Source organism: Ovis aries, chromosome 18, assembly GCF_016772045.2.
Source record: "Ovis aries strain OAR_USU_Benz2616 breed Rambouillet chromosome 18, ARS-UI_Ramb_v3.0, whole genome shotgun sequence".
Lineage (NCBI taxonomy): Eukaryota > Metazoa > Chordata > Mammalia > Artiodactyla > Bovidae > Ovis > Ovis aries.
The window spans coordinates 18,962,018-18,976,886 of record NC_056071.1 but is presented as its reverse complement, the minus strand read 5'-3'; the positions used below and the strand labels follow the sequence as shown (position 1 = coordinate 18,976,886).

The 14,869-nt window shown below is 48.8% G+C and overlaps 1 long non-coding RNA gene across 2 annotated transcripts; it reads right to left on the bottom strand.

The window, feature by feature from the left end:
* Nucleotides 1–1,483: 1,483 nt before the first annotated feature.
* Nucleotides 1,484–14,485, bottom strand: LOC132658156 (uncharacterized). 2 transcript variants are annotated; one of them, XR_009597325.1, is made up of 4 exons: nt 12,374–14,485; nt 10,037–12,291; nt 9,822–9,937; nt 1,484–2,279 (listed from the first exon to the last, which is right to left on the bottom strand). It is a non-coding gene; the product is annotated as an uncharacterized LOC132658156 (long non-coding RNA). The 2 variants fall into 2 exon arrangements; XR_009597326.1 differs by having other exon boundaries at nt 10,037–14,485.
* Nucleotides 14,486–14,869: the final 384 nt, after the last annotated feature.

Sequence of the window (14,869 nt, the reverse complement as noted above, 5' to 3'; positions counted from 1 at the left end):
ATGGCAACCCACTTCAGTATTCTTGCTGGGAAATCTTATAGACAGAGGAGTCTGGTAGGCTACATGGGGTCACAAGAGAGCTGGACACAACTCAGCAACTGAACAGCAACAACAACGGGCTATGATCCAGGACTGGCAAGAAACCCTTCTACCAGTCTATTGGTTTCCGATTCTTTGCTTTTGCTATGATCCAAGGAGGATTTAATCATGTTGTCAGCTAATAGGTCATTAAAAACATTGTTTTGAGGCTGGATAATTATCAGGAATCAAAAGAATTGAGAGTCATTGCTAGGAAAACTTCCTTCCACTTCTGTCTTTTATCTGAACAATGTTTATTAGTGCTTACATCCATAAAAACAAAATGGAAGGCCCAACTCTTTCTCATTCTCACAAAAAGTATAATCATCCCTGGATTTACAAATTTGATGGAAAAAAGAACTGGTTCAATCTCTTAAAGGGACACATTTCCAATGGCATTTCTAGTGAAAATTTACTTTTTATGTTTAAAGATTATTGCTCGGACAATGAAATGCTGTGTATTTATCATTTGCTCATTTGCAATACAAATAATTGCAACAATATCTCAATCCGGAAGGAAAAAATATAACACTGAGACCCCTATGGGTCACAAGACAGAAAAAAAGAATCACATTTGGAAACTTTATGGGTCACAAGACATTTTTCTAGTGTTAACAAGTTCAAATGGATGTACAGTTTCGTGGCATTAAAATGTGATCAGGTTCTCCAGAAAATATTACCAAACATGAAAACAGATGATGCTAGGATAAAACGCCATAGCAGAAGGTGAATGGAAATATAAGTTGAAGAAGAACAAAGAATGTTGCACATAAATAAAAAAACAAATCCAGATTAAGTAAGGAGAAACTGTTTGAAAGGATTAGTGGGGTGGATGATTGGGAGGAGAGATTTATTGCAATAGAGAAAATGCTCTGCTAATTCTTAAGAGTTAGGCAAAAAGAGTTTCCTTTTATAGGGAGGAGAAAACAGGGCCAGAAAGAATACACTGTGGAAGCAAGAGTGACCAGATCCTTTTATATCAGTAGATATTAGATTTGGAGATTGTTTTACCCTGCTGCTGCTGCTGCTGCTGCTAAGTCACTTCAGTCGTGTATGACTCTGTGCGACCCCATAGACGGCAGCCCACCAGGCTCCCCCGTTCCTGGGATTCTCAAGGCAAGAACTGGAGTGGGTTGTCATTTTCTTCTCCAATGCATGAAAGTGAAAAGTGAAAGTGAAGTCACTCAGTGGTGTCTGACTCTTAGTGACCCCATGGACTGCAGCCTACCAGGCTCCTCCGTCCATGGGATTTTCCAGGCAAGAGTACTGGAGTGGGTTGTCATTGCCTTCTCTGTTTTACCCTGAGGCCAGCCTATTCTCTGGAGGGATCCAGAGGGATTATAAACTGGCTCTGGGTGGGCCAAAGTTCAAGGGACCTGAGGGAAGAAAAGAAGCTTAACCAATGTTTGGTTATAAGCATTTTATTCCAATTGATCCATAGGTCCAACAGTTGAGTTAATCACCAATGAGGCAAAGAAGAGGAATTTGGAGTGGCGGTGCCAGGACTCAATCCAGGAGTTTTACCCCAGTCATATGGGGCATCGTATTTCTTTGCAGTAACTATTTTCTGGAACACAAAAGGATAGGGGAAATTTCTTCACCATTGCACCATTGATGTTTTCCAGGAGCACAGGGCTCAGATAAAATTTAACATTGTCAGTAAGAGCTTTTTTCATGTATTTTAAAAAATGGTTAATGTTGGTATCAAACTGCTATGATATATATAGCAGTTTGAAACAAATCTTTAAAATGTTTTAAAGATTTTTTTTTTACATAGATCATTTGAAAATTCTTATTAAATTTGTTACAATATTGCTTCTGTTGTTTATGTTCTGGTTTTTTGGCCACTAGGCATGTGGGATTTTAGCTCCCCGGCCAGGGATCAGACCCAAACCTCCTGCAAGGGAAGACCAAGTCTTAACCACTGGACCTCCAGGGAAGTCCCTGTTGTTCAGTCTCTCAGTCACATCCGACTCTTTGGGACTCCGTGGAGGCAGGCCAGGCTTCCCTGTCTTCCACTGTCTCTTACAGTTTGCTCAAACTCATATCCACTGAGTCAGTGATACTACCCAACCATCTCATCCTCTACCTCCCTCTTTTCCTTTTGCGTTTAATCTTTCCCAGCATCAGGGTCTTTTCCTATGAGTTGGCTCTTCACATCAGGTGGCCAAAGTGTTGGAGCTTCAGTTTCAGCATCACTCCTTCCAATGAATACAGACACATTAAAAAAAAAAAAGTCAATATTTCCAATACATCTTTTATAACTACCAAGGGTTATGACAAGACATTATCAAGCAAAAAAGTTGGAAGTCCTCAAGTATACAACATGGATGGCCCAATACTGGCATATCTTGTCTGTGAACTTCAAACTTTAGGGCCCTCACCCTCCCATTCCTTAAATGAACCTACCTCCTCCTTCCACAAAGAGTAGGGCTCCCCTATAACAGACCCCTTGAGCCGGGCTTGATGCGGGAAAGCCCATGATCCAAGTCCTGCCCTTTCTCCCTCTACCTTGTACATCAAGCAGCACTTGAGACGTATGACTTGACTTGTGCTTTGCCCTTACAAACCATCAAGCCAAACTCTCGAAGCAACATTCTGCCTTCCTTGCATGCCTATTTTTAAGACTTTTTTTCCTTTTTTAATGTGGACCGTCTTTAGAGTCTTTATTGAATTTGATACAATACTGCTTCCATTTTATGGTTTGGTTTTTTGGCTGCAAGACATTGGGGATCTCAGTTCCCCGACCAGGGATTGAATCCACACCTGCCTGCGTTGGAAGGCGAAGTCTTAATCACTGGGCCACCAGGGAAATCCCTCATGCCTGTTTTGAAGACTATCCGGGATGCTATGGGGATTCCCATGTGGCTGGATCCGGTGCAGACAGGAGGGTGGGTGTCCATCCAGCCATTGTTTGCAGCAGTGGTTCTCTAAGGGTGGTCCTCAACCAGCAGCCTAGGGATCGCCTGGAAACAGGTTGGACCCACTGACTTAGAAATTCAGGGGTGGGTGGGGCCCAGGCGGTCTGTGTTTTAACAACCTGATTAACAGCTTCCTGATGCATCTTCAAGTTTAAAATCCGATGTGTTAGAGGGTGTGAAGCTGGCACAACGCTGGGAGCCAACGTAAGTAACTTACTCATTCTATTCAAGCACACTCCTGCTCTACTAGCATTCTTGACCCCACGGTGACTTTGCACCTATCTGCGGTACCTCTATATCTTCCCCTGATTTCAGACGCGCGCAGCAGTAAGTGGCAGCAAGTGGTAGCTGGAAGCAAGGCCTTTAGTTTTCCAGACTGGGAGTCCTAACCCCTGGACCACAGGAGCCAGCAGTTAGGGCTAAGTTCCCTAGTCTTGCCTGTCTACTCAAGAATGAATTCAGGCAAGGAGACAGAAGGTAAAGAGTAAAAAGTTTATTGAAAAGAAAAGAACGTGTGGAAAGACACCTGGGCGAGCTCGGAGAGACAGCCGCACCTTTGAAGTTTGAATCTTTTATAAACAAGGGGACAGTTTTCCAGGTCTTTGTATTCCCTCAGGCCAATCATCTTGCTTTGTACCACCCGCTACACTCTGGTTAATTTGTCTCAGGACCCTCCCCTGGGGTCCGCACGCACACCTTACTAAGATGGACCTCAAAGTGAAGGCTTCTGGGAGGAGCAAGACTCATTATGGCCTGGAATTATCCTCTGACTTTTGACTCCAAGGAACCTTTCTGCCCATGTGTACTATCTCCTTTATCCTTTACTCAGAGTTTTTGCCTCTCTTTATCCTTGCCTCGATTATTCGAGGTGTTTACAAGAGACAAGGACTGGCTATTTACCCTATTTCTGTTGCTACTTCCGTTTCCAAGAGCAAACAGGGAGCTGATTGTAAATTCCTCTACTGAAGCCCACCTATCTCAGGAAATGCAAAGAGGAGGCTGGCTGATTCGGAATTTCCCAACCTGGAGCCTATCTATCTCCTACCTCACCCCCAACTCCTGAGGTTTCCAGTATTTTTAGAACCGCGTCAAGGCTCACGTGACTGATTTTTCATTTATTTATCTATCTTTGGCAGTGCTGCGTCTTTGCTGCTGTGAGGGCTTTCTCTACTTGCAGCAAGCGGGGGCTGCTCTCTGGTTGAGGTGTGCGGGCTTGTTGCCGCGGCTTCCCTCGTGGGAAGCACAGGCGCTAAGGTGTTCGGGCTTCAGTAGCTGCCGCTCTCGGCTCTAGAGCACAGGCTCAGCAGTTGTGGTACCTGGGCTTAGCTGTTCCACGGCATGTGGGATCTTTCAGAATCGGAGATCGAACCTCTGTCTCCTGCGTTGGCAGGCGGATTCTTTACCACTGAGCCCCCCGGGGAAGCCCCACATGACTGATCTTTAATAGAAAACTGGCAAGGTTTGATCCAAGGGAATTTTATTCTCCACCATTAGTTTTTCCATTCTAGACTACATTTTCTTCACTTAGAGAATTCATCTGTAATTATTACTCAGTTTTGGCTGAACATTGGAATTGTCTGCGGAGTTTTAAAAAATGTTGACACTTGGGTGACAGCCCCAAGATTCCGATGTGACTAGCCCGCAATGTGAACTGAATTTTGGAGGTTTTTTAAAGCTCACCAAGTGGTTCTAGTTTGCAGCCAAGACTGAGAACGGGCGCTAAAGCGCAGATACCTGAAGGACCCAGCAGAGGGCGCTGCCTCCCTGCTCATCCTTGGAAACGCGCGTGTTCATCGGGCTGCCAGCTACAAAAAAACCCCCCGCGATGCGGTTTAGGTAAGGGACCCCAGATACCTGATCCTTGGATCAAGAACCATTTTTTGTTCTGAGACTCCGAGAAAGTTACCTTAAGAAGTAATAAGCTGTCTGCTTTTCTGAGTAACCTAGAGGTAAGTCAGACAACCCAAGTCTTGGTTTCTGCATTTTTAAAATGGGAAATTGTGGGAAGGGGAAAGGGAGGTGGGAGACTTGGTCTATAGTCGTTCTTTAGATATATATTGAGCCTCCTGAAGTGGGCAAAATACTCACCTGGGGGGAAGGATAAACATTTAGATGGGATCCCTGGGTTGGGAAGATCCCCTGGAGAAGGAAATGGCAACCCACTCCAGTATTCTTGCCTGGGAAATCCCATGGACAGAGGAGCCTGGTGGCTTACAGTCCATGGGGTCACAAAGAGTCAGATGTGACTTACACTTTCAACACGTGGTTGATCTCATTTGTTCCTAGTTCAAGGACGGGGACCTGTGGGTACCCTCAGATGCCAGAAGAGAAAAACTATGAAAGAAGAGGCAAAGAGACTACTGTTGAGCATTTACATGTGCCCTTATATATTATCACACCTCTCTCAATTAATTATCATAACCTGGCAAGGTGGATACGACCAGTTCCCTTTTATAATTAAAGACATCTGAGGCTCAGAGATGTTAAGTCACATACCTCAAAGCCACACAGCCACTAAGTGATGCATCCAGGATTGGAACTGGGGTGTGTCTGACTTGGAAGCCAGGCATCCCTACCAACCCCTCTAGGAAGTGCCTCACTCCCTCCGTTGTGCACCTTGCCCCATAGCAACAGCAGCACTCTTGTCCATCTCTCAAATCAGGAAAGCACTCATGACCCACCCTGCCAGATGTTTGTTTCACAGAGGCAGGATCTCTCTCCCATCTGTCTCCATAGCAGCTCTGGATACTGAAGACCCCTGGAAGAGATTTGATCCCCCTCCTCTCCCGCTTCTCCACTTCTGCCCCCTTCTACCCAGCCCAGCCCCCTTTCCTCCAGTGAAGGACACGCACCTGCTGAGTGACAACAATTTGCAGCCTTCCCAAGTGTGAATGAAATTTCTAATAGGACTGGCTGCCCCCCTGCCTCAGGCAGGATTGGAATAAAGAGAATTTAAGAGGCAGGAAATGGGCACTAGGAGAGCCAGTTCAAAGGAGCTGAGACAGTGACCACAGCAACCTCTGGATGGACGTGAAGGACTAATTGGTTCAGAGAGGTCAAGTGTCTGGCCAAAGGTCACACAGGTGGCATGTGGCAGAGGCAAACGTGAGCTCAGCAGTGGTTGTGATTTTAGGGTTCCCTGAAGGAGTAGAGCTCCCAACCCAATTTAAATTGGCAAGATGTGTTAGTATTCTTAAAAAAAAAAAAAAAAAAAAAAAAGACTTTCCAAGAGTCTTTTTGCCTCTGAGGCTGCTGACCAACACTTCCCTTTTCTGACCCAAGGATCCCAGGAATGCCTCCTCCAGGGTGGAGAGGAGGCAGGGAATATACTTTGAAAGGACTTTGTTGTATTGTTCAGTCGCTAAGTCCCGTGTCCGACTCTTTGTGACCCCATGGACTGCAGCATGCCAGGCTCCTCTGTCCTTCACTATCCCCCAGAGTCAGCTCCAATTCATGTCCACTGAGTCAGTGCTGCTATCTAACCATCTCATCCTCTGCCACCCCCTTCTCCTTTTACCTTCAGTCACAGAAAGGACTGACGAGGACATCTGAGTTTGCTGGCTGAAAAACTTGTCCTTGTGGAGAGAATCATCACTGGAACTTGGCGACCATCCCAGGGCAAGGCAACGCCTCCCCCCGCCCCCCCACAGAGACATAGACAAAGGCTGGGAAATGGTTTTGATGACCACTGCTTCTGCCATAGTGGGGGACTGCTGTCCAGGCTCAGCTGGAGTCGTGAGCGTCCTCACCTCAGTTTTCCCCTGGTGATGCGTCTGGACTCAGCAGCGCAGAGGCAGATTCCGGGGTCGGGAAGAAGGTCTGTCCACACAAGTCCACCTCTCCCCCCGGGTAGGCAAGGCAAGGTCCAAGCGGGCCAGGGCCAGGCGTGTCCTCCAGGTGACCGCAGCGCAACAGCATCGCAGGCACCAAGGTCATGAGCACGTGCCTCCTTGGGGAGGATGGAGACCCTGGCCACCCCTCGCCCCACAATCTAGTCAGTTCTTGTTTCTGGAAGAGTCTGCCTGAAGCGTGCTGCCCAGAGGGGCGCTCAGGGTAGTTTCGGAGATGCTTGCTAGGAGACAGAGAAGGTGCAGAAAGAACCTAACGGAAGGACAGCCGCAGAGGGAGTGCCCGGCCCCGGCCCCGCCCCGCTGCGGTGGCCGGCACCATGCGGCAGACTGGGACTTGTTGTTGAGTGCAGGAGACAACAACAAAATCACTAGTCTTCCAGATGGGGCTGGCTGCTCCACGGCGGCAGCGTACACATGGCCCATCCCGCCAGGCATTCGTGACGCTGGACCCACCCCACGCCAGCCAGCCTGACCCTGCAGCTGCACCAGCTTGTGTCCAAGCCCGTCCCCTCCCCCACCCCAGAATTCTCCAGAGCCTCGAATCAGTTGTGGGGAGTAGGGATTGTTTCCCTATTTTCTTTTTCATTGGAAGGTTCCATGTTCTATAATGAGAATACTTCCTTAATAATGATAGGGGGTTGTAATTTTTAAAGGGTTGCAGCAGGCGGCTCATCTCTCAGCCTTGCTTGGGTAATCACAAAGCTCTGTGCTATTATGCAGAAGGGAAAAACAAAGAGCTCCAGGTTATGGCGACCTGTCTCTACCAGGAACCCCCATCTCTACCCAAGTCTACAGTCAAGGCCTTGGGTGACAATCCCCTCTGTACTCACAGAGCCACAGCTCTGAATGAAGTGGGAGTAGGGGTGCTGGGCCTCACAGACTAGAAAGGGGAGGAAAAAGGGGAAGCGGTGCGGGAGACTGGGTAGAAGGGGTTCTAGTCCCGCCCCCCCCCCCACCTCCACCCCGTCCCACCCACCCCCCAAGCTGGGCTCCGTGCTTCATTTCCCCAGGCCTGGACCCTGATGGAGGGGAGGGAAAGGGCCCCTGCCAGCCAGGCAGGCCACTAATTGTCCTGGCAGGGGATATCCGCTTCTTAATTAGCCAAAGCCACAATATCCTGGCGGCTCCAAGAGCACGGCCCTAATTGTATTTCTGCAGCAGCTGAAGGATAATTACCCTTCCCTTTCTGTGCTGCTTTTAATTCTTTCTCTTCTTAATTACAGGCTCTTCCTCTGTAGCCCAACCCTCCATCTCTGGGCTGGTTCTCTCCGCCCAGAGTGAGGAAGGGCTGGCCCAGAGCAACTGAAGAGCAGGGGATGTGGAGGAGACCAGCAGCACCCAGCTGGGAGGCCCAGCCCCTTCCAGCAGTCAGCCTGATATAAGAGAGGGGAGAGGGGTGTCCCTCCCCAGGAGGCTAAGACTGGCCCCCCTCCACTCCCTACCAAGGTGCTAACTCTGCAGCTCTAAGGTGCAGGGTCTTGAGGGCTCCCCATCCCAGCTAAGTCATCAAGGAAGAAAGAGGGATTTATTGCCATTAACTTCTTGTAAAAGAAAATAACTGTGTGTGTGTTTAGTCGCTCAGTCGTGTCCGACTCTTTGCGACCCCTTGGACGGTAGCCTCCCAGGCTCCTCTGTCCATGGTATTCTCCAGGCGAGAATACTGGAGTGGGCTGCCATTTCCTTCTCTAGGGGATCTTCCCAGGTCTCCTGCACTGCAGGCATATTCTCTACCTTCTGAGTCACCAGGATGGTTAAGACTCCAAGCTTTCACTGCAGAAGGTGCAGTTTCAACCCCTGGTGGAGCAACTAAGATCCTGCATGCTGAGCGCTGCAGCCAAAAAGTTTAAAACCAAAAAAACCTAAGTCGCTTTGGCTCTGTTGAGAGAGGACTAGTTCATCATCCTTGATGTACCGTTTCAGAGACAAGAGTGCTAATATCAGAGGGCATGGCTAACCAAGGTGAAGGTTCACTGGAGGGGCTAGAGCCCTAAGTATTCCCAGGAAAAACTGGCCTTTCCCAGCAAGCTCTCAGGTAAACTTCAGATAGTAATAAATAAGCTAAAAGGTATTACAAAGAGAGTTTGGAGAGACTCCTGGACACTGCCATATCCTGCTATGCACGACTGTCCAGTCCAGTCCATGTGAGCAAATCTTGGCTCTAAAGTCACCAAGGGACTGTCCTGCTATCAGCTCACCATGCAAGCAGGGACTATTTTGCTGATGATTATTTTCCAAAGCCTCGCAAGAGCCTGGCTCATATTAGATGAAACTGATCAGCAGTGAGGCAGAGTTTAGAGATAAAAGTATAATCATGAGGTGTGAACACAATAAACCCACTGTCATTGGCCTTTTCCTTGCAGGACCGACGGAGATGGATTTGAACCTGACAGAGGCCCCAGCTTTCTAAAATTTTTAAACTCTGGGCTCCATCTGGGTTGAGGGCAAGATGCAAGAAGTGAAAGAGGCTGCTGAAGCCTCAGAGAAATGTACCTTGAAAAACTGACCTGCCCTTGAGCCCATCAACTCCCTCTCCCCACTTTGTTTCTTTCCTCTGAATTTAGAACCATCCCCTTAGCAACGCTTGTTTCCATGGTTTCCTCCTTCACAAAGATCCCCGAACCCCTCCTCTCTTTTTCCTTCCGACAGTAAGGGGTGATAGGGATCCTCAGGGTGGCCATTCCATGTAACCATGGAGACAAGTAACGGAGCCTTCATTTATCTTTTTGTGAAGAGAGCTAGGGAATATGGAAGAGAGGGGCGGGGGAGGGTGCAGGCTCCAAACGCATACGTGACATAGCGCCCATTATTAAAGGCTTAGAGCTTGGTCATTGCCCCAGTCAGACTCTGGCATAGATGGGGTCACTAAAGGAGGTGGCTCTTGATAGCACCATCATGGTGGAGATTCTGTCCACTCCCAGGATCCCCTCCAGCCAAGAACAAGGGAAGACGGACCAGTGGGGTCTGTACTTACCTTAAGTTTTCTCAAGCTGTTGCCAGATGATTCCTGTCTTGGAAGAGAAGGAACTTTGACGCGCCCCTCCTTTTTGAGAAGTGGAGACTAATGTGAGCATCCCTAAGCAAGACTATCTGGAAGAGGGAGAAAGGAAAAAAAAAAAAAGACCTGCCCAACTCGGGCACCATGAGAGATTTGGGTAATCTCCAGTCCCAGGGATCTCTACCACCTACCTGTCACAGCCTTCCTGGAAAGTTATGTCTTCTCTTACACCAAATTAGAGGGTCATTGTCTCCATCTATCCACCTTTTTGTCACTGAAAATGCAGGCCAGAAGACAGCTGTGAAGAATTAATATAGAAAAACAAACAAATAAAACTACCAGGGACATCAAAGTTAGACAGAATGAATCCAAATGCTGAGATATATGTTCATCATAAGGAACAAAGCTCTTTCCTCTTCTAGCTTCCCAACCTCAACTCTCCAAATTTTCACCAAATCCCTTAGGGATAAATTCTATACTTCTAAAGGAAATCACAAAGATCCCTGGACCATTGGTGTGCTGATACTCATAATCTGCATGGACTTGGAAGAATGATCATAATATATTTTAAAATGAAAAAAATTCACAGAATAATGTGTAATTCAGGAGTTCCTCATGGTCCAGCGGTTAAGAATCTGCCTGTCCAATGCAGGGAACAGGGGTTTGATCCCCAGTCTGGAAAGATTCTGCATGCTGTGGAGCAACTAAGCCCGAGCACCACAGCTACTAAGCCTGAGCTCTAGAGTCCATGCTCCACAATAAGAGAAGCCAGGATAATGAGCAGCCTGCACATCGCAACTAGAGAGTAGCCCCTGCTCATCACAACTAGAGAAAGCCCAGACAGCAATGAAAACCAAGCTCGACCAAAAATAAAATAAAATTTTTTGAAAAAGAATAATATGTAATTCAGATGTGTTCGAGTAAGCTACAAATAACTAGGTTACAGAAGTCATCTTTGCAAGTCCAATGAATCTGAGTTGGCCAAAGCAAATAGCACATCCTGGGTCTCAGAACTCTGAGTCCCATCCTTTGCTACTGGATGGTACTAAAGCAGATTCAATCATTCTGGGTACCCTGCTCACCTAGCTAGTCAGAAAAGGATAAATGGCATCCTCTGATTGGTTGACAAGGCAACACACAACAACCAATGAAAGAATACTTCTTCCCTTCTGGCCAGTAAGATCTCAGTTCTCCTCTTGAAAGGAAAGTAGACCCTTTGTCCATAAAGAAAATGAGCAGAAAAGGAATAATAATTTAAAAAAAAAAAACACAGTTGCTATGGGATTTTATTGATGTGATCAATGATAGCTGCCCCAGAGAATTCATAAAGGAAGGCACTTCTTTGGGAAGAAAAGTACAAAAAGCAGACCAGCTGTCTGGTCTGAACTAAAAAGAAGTTTCTATAGTAACGTGTGAGGGGAAAGCATTTTAATGTAAATGTCCCCAAAATTATATCTAGCCAGCCCATGGAGGATAATTTTGGCGTTCAACTTAGTCTGGAATTAAAATGATTTTTTTTTAAATTTACATTAGCAATGAGTGAAAGAAAAGGTGAAAAGTAAAGATATGTGTGTCTGTAATGCAGAGCAACAAAGATAAAAATGATAGTTACTGCCTGGAAGAGAGATTTCCTCTATTCCTCTGTTGTCAAATGATAGCTCAGTTTAAAACAAGGTTTTACTGTAGAAAAAGAAAGTTCATGGCTCTTAAGAAGTAGTCTGAGTAAAGTAGCACACAGAGCTCAGGTTGTTCTGACTTACTGGCAATTTCCCCTTAAGTCATCCTGAGAATGTTACATCTGCCTTTGAGAAATGATGGGTAAAGTGATTTTCTACCCAGATACTGCGAATGAATGCAGGCAGACTAGTCTGATAGATGAAAAGCAAAATCAGCGTTTGTCAATCCAGGGAAATGAAAAGCTCAGAAGATTAGAAGCTTTAAGTGCTTCATTTCCTAATTATGAAGGCAGAGCTGAAGAGAAAGAAAATAGATTTTTGAGGAATCTGATGCTGGTGATGCAAATGGCTTTTGCTAAGGGTGTCCCATTTTTACCACCTGTGGTTTCTGTGTGGTCTGTGGTCTGAAAAGAGGGGGTTGATCAAGAATTCACCCTCTCCAGCATGAGGGGTGTTTAGGGAGGAAGGAATCACTGCCAAAACAAGGGAAAAGCCTCTCTCTACTGGAGACACTGTTGGACAGTGTCCTCTCTCCCTCCAATTCATGAAGAACAAATGTGTCTTTCTCATGTAAAGGGAAAAAAGCAAAGCACACAGGGCTGGGGTGGCCGCGGATGAGCCCTTCTGTCTAAAGGATCATAGGAGAAAAATAAAAGCCCCAGTAAACCCCAGAGAAAGGACAGGGTAGGATATGATTACCTTTCTGAAGGAGGTGGGAGAGAGGAAAGGAAGGACTGAGGTGGCAGAAAGGTACTTGCTTCACCAGGCACCTTGATTTAAAAGAAAAAAAATTTGCCTTCCAGGATTTACTCTTAACCCCCAGGAATTTTGAGGAAGCGGTTGTTGACTCACATCCAGACCAGGGAAGGAAGGAGCTCCAAAGCAGGTATTTTCAAGAATAAAGTTGCTTCCAGATAAATCAATAGCCAAAGCCCCTCCACTCACTGTAACCACGGAAACAAGAGGCTGGGCTGGTTGCCTGGAAACCACACTCTAGTTGGGGGGGTCCTGTCCCCCTCTCTTCCTCCCCCACCTCTGTTAGCCCCCTTTTGTGATAACATCTTCCCTTGGATGGCTATTTTCCTTCTTGGCAAAATAGTCATTCATCTCCTAACACAAAGAGCACTCCGTGCTCCTTTGGCTAAACAGACCTCAACGTGCAATTTGGACAGATGTCATCTTCACTAAGTTGTTCCAGCCCTGATAAAATGTGGTTTTTACCTTGGCCTCCATAGCTCGATATCTTCTCCCACCATCCCACTCTTTTCTCTTCATTTACCGGTGTTAAGGCCTATGGAGACTTCGGGGAGAGTGAGAGAGAAGGGGGGTTTGCAGTAGAGAGAATGTGACTTGGATGCCCTGACCTTCCACAGGACACCAGTGCCGGGGTCCCCGGTAGAACCACTGTCCCACTTGTGCCTAGGCTCACCACTTACCAGAGCACATCTTTCCTCTTCGACATCCTGCTTGTGCTTGGCACCAAGTTATTCCAAATGCTTTTAGAGGAGGGACGATAGAATGCCCTCCCAGAATTTGATACTTAAATTCCTGAAAATAGGGAAGATGAAACCCTTCCCCTCCTTTTCTCGGTGAACCCTGTCTCGCCTCCTGGCCTCCCTCGCGAGGGATCTGGGGAACCGGGCTAGGAAGCAGAGTACTGGCGGGAACCCACCCTTGGGCGAAGACCGGCAGGGCGCTGTCCACTCTCTGGTGCTGAAGCTGAAGTCTCGGACTCGCTGTGGAGGGGCTCTGGGGACCATCGGCCGACCCGTTTTAACTCCGAGGTAGGGACGTAAAGTGCACGCGCTCAGTCTGCCGCCAGGGTAAAAGGCGAGACTAGGACTTGTCTGCACTGGATGCTCTTTTTGCAGTAGACTCGACTCCCTGCCCGGCTCAGTCCCCCGCGCCTCTCCTTTTCCTTCCCCGGGTTAGCGGGATGATTTGCCACAATCACAATGCGGCAATTTGCAGTGGGATGATTACCCGGTGGCCTCCCAGCACTTACGCGTTTTCTCTTTGGGCACTAGGCTCTCGGCGTCTGCACGCAAGGTCCCGGGGGCTCCTGGCTGTCAGATCTCGTGGCGGGCGGAGGCCGGCAAGGCGGGGAGGAGAGACCTGGAACATCTCACCCCGCCGCTTTTCTGCATGCAACAGGTCGGCTTGCATCTGGAATCTGAAAAGCGAGGAGCGCGGGAGACCGGGCGGCGGCCACGGTGGGCTTGGGGAGGTTGTGGCCAGAGACCGCGCACTCCGGGGTCTGGGGGTGCTGCGCATCTCGGATGGGGCGCCAGACCCAGCCAAACAGACGGCAGACCGGGTTTCAGCGTCGCCCGGCGGAGTGGGTACGAGAACTAAACGCCCCCACAGCTCCGAGCGGGTAGAGCACCCCCTTTGGAGCGCTGGGGTGCCAGGTTTAGGAGCCGCTTCCTGCTTTCCAGGCGCCCTTACCGTCTTCCCCGCCCGGCTTCGTGAATTTGGCGGCAGCTGCGGCACCTTTGGCAGATGCCAAGCCCGGTTGCCCCCGTTCGGCCCCCCAAGGCAGCCCCAGGCTCATCCTGGGAAACCTTAGTTCCGCTCTGCTGTTCCTCCAACCCCACACCCTTGCCCTGAGGCAGAGAACTGGACCGGGGATCCTGGTGGGGATTTTACCTGGTTTGGGTCGCCACGGCCTGGAAGAAAGATCGCTGCTTTCCACTCCTCTCTGGAAGAAAGCCCCTCACCACCCCGCCGCCGGCTCCTCGCTTCTCCCCTAAAGCTGCATATCTGGGGGCGGAGGTGCGGGTAGGAGTGGGGAGGACTCGGGAGGGAGCTGGAGCTTAAGGAAGAAAACCTGTGAAGCATCCTTGAACACTTGCCTCTCTCCGGTAATCGGTGCTGTCCGGAGCAGTGGCCGCTCCACCCGGGCGAGAGGCGGATCCAGAGTCCCGGCAGGGTGCTCTCGGTGCCGACACGGCCGCTGCAGCTGCGGGGGCCGGGGGAGAATAGCTGCTTTAAAGGCGAGACAGACCCAGAGGTAGCCAGTCAGCGCCGAGGACGCCCATGACGTCATCTAGAAGGCGAGCGGCGAAGGGAAGTTGGGGGCGTGGTCACCGCCCTTCCCGTCAAAAGTCCGCTGTGGCCATGGCAACATCTGGCGGAGGTCGCGGCCAGCAGCTCTCCGCCCTTTCTCTCCTGTCGAGCGACTGGGCTCCGGGATTCCAAGCCCCTGTATGGCTGAATGCTAGAGGAGGGTTCCCAGCCAACTTTTCTCTAACAGGACAGGCGCTAGAGCTAGCCTCGAGTCCACCTCTCTGTTCCGGCCCCGGGTGAGGGCAAGAGAAGGGCTGCCTAACCCCCAGGAAACGCTGG